The following is a 7,200-nucleotide window of genomic DNA, read 5'->3' on the forward strand; positions in this document are numbered from 1 at the left end:
GGAGAGTAGGGGTGGGGGTGGCGTAAGAAAGGAAAATAATTTAAATTTGAAATATTTACCTATTCTTTCAAAAAATTAACGGGGGTGGCAAGGGGGTGGGCTTATTTGTGGGGAGAGGGAGAGAGTGGCATAAGAAATAAATTATGTATTCATTAAGACGGGGAAGAATAGGTTTTATTGCTTGATGTCATTACCAATGGGTTCCCCTAGGGGCTAATTTGAAAATATAAATTATGTACAAGTCCCTATTCTAACATTCTCTACACATCGAGAAGGATCCAAGAACATTCCATTCAAATCAGTGGAATTTTAAGGTTTTCTAAGAACTTCTCCCTATATTTCTAGAATATTCTACTAAGGACTATTGTTCTTCCAATATAAGATTTCCACATTAATAATATCTCCAACTTACTGTTGCGCATATTAATTATGTGCAAGACGCTATTCTAAAACTCTCTATACGACTAGAAGAATCCAAGGATGTTCCATGCAAATCTATAAAGTTCTAAGTTCTTTCAAGAAATTCTCCTTATACTTATAAATTATTCACTAAGGACTATTATTATTCTAATCCACATAGATAATTTCTCCAAAATACTACCATTTTGCACAAACGCTAGCCCATCGTCTACAAATTTCTCCAACTCTATGTTGTGAACGTTATGGAACAATCCATCTGTAGACATCACTATCACATCCCAAGTTCTTACTGTAACTTTAATTTCATGTGCCACACTTGAATTATAAAAGTTACCACCATTCCCTAACTGAAAAGGATAATAGAATCTTTTTTGTTGAATTTCCAATTTGTAAGCTAATTACTCTGTCTCTTACAACAACAAATCCACTATCTCCAAGGTTGACCGCATGTATAATATCACACATTAAAGTCAAAATACAAGTTGTTGAAAAACCTTGACTTTTCGTGTTGAAATAAGCCTCATTTAGAATCTCCATTTCCTGAATTTTGTTCATTTGATTTTTCTACTTGTGAATCGACAATTCACAATTTATAGCCAACTGTCTCGAATAGTCTCCAGAATCGGTACCCTTTTTCGTCCAACCACCAACACCATCCGCTACACCTATGATTTATTCCTCTATACAAATAAAATGTGCATATCCCCCCCAAGAGGCGCTTTATTAGATTTTGTTATGTAAAACGAGTCAGCCGTCATCTTCATCTTGATATTACCATTAATAAAACTTGAGAAATTTTTACTCTCACCGCAAAAGCTTGGATTTTGGATAACCATTTATATTTATCTCGTCTAGAACATCTATCTCATCTATATACATCTAGTCTATAGCCATTAAAGAAACTAGTAAAGAAGTGACAAAGCTTAAAATTTATAAAAGGGGATGAAAAAGAATTACAAGAGTATTATCGCGCTTAAACTTGTGACCTAAAGTAATTCTTGAATTTCCTTTACAAAAAGTCAAATCTCGACGGACTTCTTCATGTAAATATACTAGTTCATATTTAATGAAAATGAATAAACCGTTTCCCAAAATCGCGCAAAACGCCAAAACATTTTATGGACCTCAATTACACCTCGGGATACTAAGTAATCTTTCTGTTTCAATATGTTTGACCAATTTACTTGGCACGAAGCTTAAGAAAAGAAAGAAGAATTTTGAATCTTGTAGTATAAAAATAAAAACATGTCAAATAAAATTTAATTAATTTTATGGTCTTAAACATATCATATGGAAAGTGGAAACTAAACAATTCCTAAAAAGTTTAAAATAAAGCAATTGTTTAGTTCCCTAAAAAGTATAAAAATAAAGATATGTCAAATAGTACTCTGGTCATTCTTTTTGAATCCCCTTATATAAATTTTCGACTTTTTCACTTATTTACTAGTTCCCTAAATTGAATATGAGAGGGATATTGATAAGATAGATGTTATAGAGGAGATGGATATAGATGAGGATGTAAAAATTTTGGGATGAGAGTAGTAATGTCTCAAGTTTTATTAATAGGAATTTCAAGATGAGGATGGTGTCTGGCTCTTTTAAATAACAAAATCTAACAAAGAGCCTCTCGGGGAAGATGCACATTTTATTTACACTGAGGAAGAAGCCATATAGGTGTAGCACATGACATTGATGTCTTGGCCAAAAAGGGTATTGATTCTTGAGAATATTTGAGACAACTGGTTAAAAATGCTGATCTATCAATTCACAAGCAGAAACATCAAAGGAACAAAACTCAGTACATGGAAGTTTTCAACCAAAATTATTTTAAAGAGAAATATAAAGGTTCTTTAACGAATTATATTTCGACTTTAACGTGTGATATTGTAGATGTGGTCAACATTGTAGATAGAAGAATTGTACGGCGTAATAGTTTACAAATCAAACGATTCAGCAAAAAGGATTCAATTATCCTTTTCTGTTAGAGGATGGTGTTAAATTTCATTATCCAAGTGTAACACAAGAAATTAAAGTTACAGTAAGAACATGATATATGATAGTGATGGCTACAGATTGATTGTTCGATATTGCTCATGACATTGAATTTGAGAAATTATCATGCGACGGGCTAGCTAATTTGCACGAACTGGGAACATTAATTTGATTATGCTAGCACGAAAGATTAAGATATGCACTGCATAATTACTTATAAGTTAAATCTCATGATAAACGTTAAAAATAATTGGTTATGTAGTAAACAGTTCAATGTTTGTTTCCCCTATGTAGATAAGAGTAGTCTACTTAGAAAACAGGCAAAACACAAAGATCTATTGATCCATAGGAAACAATAGTTAAATTGTTGACCCCTTTTCCTAGATGTTGTTTTGTCACCAAACCCAAAGAGTCAGGAGTTAACTCATATGGACTGGATTGAACCTAGGGAAAATCCTGGTCCTAGGAGTTTTTCCCTTTTACTGAGCCCCACACCATACAAATTTGGATTAATCAAGATAAATGGAAGTATCAAGATCATGGTATGTCATTCTAGCATATGCGCTTATTTGCATTTTGGGACCTCACTTGCAAGTTCTTAACTATCAGGCAACTTAAGCTTACAACCACCTAATTTGTCATTGTTGTACTTGCTCTCTAGTGTCACCCATTTATTTAACTACATATTCCTTCATCTCCGTCTAATTCTTCTTATTTTCCATTTACCTGTTTTGATTCTAGCTACCAAGGCATCCCTTTCGATGGGAAATCCATGTGGATAGTATTCCTTTTCTTTTAATGCAAGGATAAGACATCTTTTGAATCCCCGTAATTAATCTATATGAACATTGCTAAGTCATTTTAATATGTGATATAGGAGAGTTAATTAGTCAATATAATTGGTCAAAAGTTATTAAAGTGTAAGTTTCTTAACTTTGTAAGAAAATATAGGACATATTCAAAAGACTTGAAAAGTGACTTTTGTATTATGACAAAATTGTCATTAAAGTAAGATAACATTCATCATATGTTAGTTTCTTACATTCTTTTGATGGATGAAAATGTGAATGATTTTCCTATTTAAGGAGTATCACTTGGGAGCCAAATAAAGAGAAGAAAATCAAAAATCATTCCTTTCATTTACTATCTCCTTCACTAATTCTTTTATTGGTTTAAATAATAATTCTTCATATTGTGGATTTCTGGGCAATTATTTAGTACAACTCCAAACTTTCATCCATTAGTGCATGTGTTAAAGAGTAACTATGGAACCTTTTGGAGCGAGCGGCTACAACGATTTGCACCGAAGTCGAGCCCAAATCGCTTTCAAGGCAGCGGCTTGCCACTACACATTGTTTGTGATAAACTAATTACTACTTTATAATTCTAATCCAATATCAATATTTTAGTATTTTTCCCAACAATTTGAAAGAGATTTTACTTATATACATTATTTATAAATAGTTATTTCTTTAAACAAATTTTTTCTTGATTTTTCAAATCTTGAGCCTCTGGATGAAACCAATTTTTAACGCTGGTAACATAAAACTTTAACTTTTCTTGAAACTTTTACAAGTTAAGTGTGTTTCATTTAACAAATCTTTAATAGATGGTTGTTTTACCACTACTGATTCCAGAAATGTTGTGGTAGTTGATGATATTGTTAAAATAATGAAGTTTGAAAAGGATACTAAAACTATGAGAAGACATTTGATAAATCATATGACTAATACTCTATTTGATTTATTTGTTACCTAAAAATCTGCTACAGAAATATGAGATAGTTTGAAAAAGAAATATGGTGCTGATGATGTAAGAAAGAAAGAAATTGTTGTCAGCCAGTGGGTTAAATTCCAAATAGTTGATTATAAGCCAAGAATGGAACAATTCAGGAATATGCGGACTTGACTGCTGATGTTCTCAACAAGGATATTAAGATGTATAGATTTTTTCAGGCTAATGTTTTACTTGAAAAATTCCAACTATCTTTGGATGATTATAAAATCAATTGAAACATAAGGAAAAAAAAGTTAACTCTCCAAGAACTTATTAGTTATATGATGACTGAAGAGGCAAACCATCTCAAAGATAAGATGAAATCACTTCCTTTTAATTCTTCTAAATCTAATCTTGTTGAATCTTCTGATATAGTTTTGAAAGACATAATCAAAGTCAAACAGAAGAAAATTTTAAAAAAGGAACATGCGAAGAACAAAAATCATTTAAGCAAGCCGGAGTGTCAAATTCAAAAATTAAATATCCTTGTTTTGTTTGTAGAAAACTTGGTTACAGGGCTGTCAAATGCTATCAAAGAAAAGAGCACAAGACTCAAAGAGGGAAGAACAAAGTGATATACAAGCTCATCTTGTTGAGGGTAATGAAGTGATTATTGGTGTAGTTGTTGAGGCAAATATGGTGGCAAACAAAATTGACTAGGTACTAGACGCTTCAAGACATTTTGTTGCCAATAAAGAGAATTCCATAACTTTCTGATAGAGAATGTATTTACATTGGTAACTCCAGTACTACTGGATTTATGGGTAAATGAAAATTTTTACTTAATCACTTCTGAAAAAATATTATCTTTGAACAATATTTTGTATGTTACCTCCCTCCGTGGATACATAGTTTTTGAAGCACTTATCAATAGAGTAGGACATAAAGAAGATGATAAAATAATTATTTCTAGTGGAGGATACTTTATTGGGAAGAGATCTTAGTGGAGGATTATTTGTATTAATCATTGTTCAAGAGATTGTCAATAATTCAAGTATTTTCAAAATCTATATATTGTTGAGTCGATTTATTTGTGGAATGGTAGAATAGATCATGTTAACATTGCTTCTATTGAAAGACTTAGATAAACTGATGATTTTTCTAAATTTCTTGTGTCTAGAGCAAAGCATGCGAAGAAACCTTTTAAATTCATTATTAGTAAAATGATCAAATTACTTGAACTAATATATTCAGATTTAGAAGATTTTAAGAACACTGTTGCCAAAGATGGGAAAACGTATGACATTACTTTTGTTGATGACTTTTCGAGATACACTTAGGTATATCTTCTCAAGTCTAAAGATGAAGTTGAAAACATGTTTTTGAATTCAAAGCAAAAGTGGAAAATAAATTAGACAGAAAAATCAAGATATTTAAATATGATGGGGCGGTAAATATAGTACTAAGATTCTAGAAGATTTTTGTGAGAAAATGGTATTATACATAAGGTTAGTGCTCCTTAATACTCCCCAACAAAATGGTGTAGCCGAATGGAAAAACAAACCCTTAAAGAAATAAAAAATTCTATGATTTTAAGCTCTGGACTATATGAAAATATGTGGGGAGAAGCGGTTTTTTTTGCATTCTATAATTTTAATAGTGTCCCCCATTAGAAGTTAGAGAAGACCTCATATGATTTGTTGTAAAGAGTTTGCTCCTATCTTGAAATTTTTGAAAGTTTGCGGTTCCTTCGCTAAGATTGGTCTATCTAATTTTAAATGAGTAAATGTTGATTCTAAGACTTTTGATATTGTGTTTATTGGTAATGCTCAAAATCTTGTTGCATATAGATTTATGTCTCTAAAGGTCCATTCTATTTGTGAATTTAGCAATGCTGAATTTTTTTATCATATTTTTTCTTTGAATAATAATGTACCAATTGATATACAAAATAATGTTTCTACATCTATGTCTATTAATTTTCGTATTGCACCTTCTTCTAATGTTATTTCTAAGGAGCATGAAAATGAACTTAGAAGGAGTAAATGACGTTTAATTGAGACTAGTTTTATTCCTGATTTTATCACTACTTTTTTAACTAATATTAATATTTTAATTGATGAATTATTGTCTATCTATTTAACGGAGGAAGAACCTAAGACTTATTATGAAGCAATGATATTAATAGACTCTTTTTTTTGGAAAGAGGCTATCAAAGTTAATTAGATTCTATAGTTCTTAATCACACTTGGGACTTGTATGATTTACCTAAAGGTTGTAAGTCCATAAGTAGCAAGTATACATTTAAGAAGAAATTGAGACCTGATGGTAGAATTGATAGATATATAACTAGACTTGTGAATATGTGTTTTAACAAAAGAAAAGTGTTGATTACTTTAATACTTATTCTCATGTGACTAAAATAGCGACCATTAGGACCCTTATTGCTATAGCAACTATTCATGACTTAGTGGGACATCAAATCGATGCCAAAACAACATTTTTAATGGTGATTTAGAGGAAGATATCTATATGACTCAACCTGAGGGTTTGTGGTTTCACGAAAAGAGGATGAAGTATGGTAAATTGAGAAAATCCTTGTATGGACTAAAACAAACACCTAAAAAAGTAGTATGAAAAATTCAATATCTGATACCTGTGTTCTTTCTAAGATTATAAGTTCAGATTGAGTAATTATATGTTTATAAGTAGATGACATGTTAAACTTTGGTCTTAATGTGAATGATATTAATGAGACTAAGAATTTTTTATCTTCTAAATTTGAAATTAAAGACCTTCGTGAAGCAGATGTGATTTTGGGAGTTATAATCGAAAGAACCTCTAATGGTTTCTCTTTATGTCAGCCTCATTACATTGAAAAGATGTTGACAAAAATTGATTTCTTTGATGTAGTTCCAGTGAGAACTCCTTATGATTCTAACATACACTTAAGAAAAAATATAGAATCTAGTGTTTCTCAAAATGAATATCCTAAAATAATTGAGAGTGTAATATTTCCCATGAACTTTACTCGGCCTAATATAACTTATTTTGTTAGTAGATTGAGTAGCT

The 7,200-nt window shown here is 31.0% G+C and overlaps 1 pseudogene; it reads right to left on the bottom strand.

Moving 5' to 3' along the window:
- Positions 1-542: 542 nt before the first annotated feature.
- On the bottom strand, positions 543-1,256 carry LOC107016909 (annotated as a pseudogene).
- Between the last annotated feature and the right edge of the window lie 5,944 nt (positions 1,257-7,200).

The sequence above is a fragment of the Solanum pennellii genome, chromosome 4 (assembly GCF_001406875.1).
Source record: "Solanum pennellii chromosome 4, SPENNV200".
Taxonomy (NCBI): Eukaryota; Viridiplantae; Streptophyta; class Magnoliopsida; order Solanales; family Solanaceae; genus Solanum; species Solanum pennellii.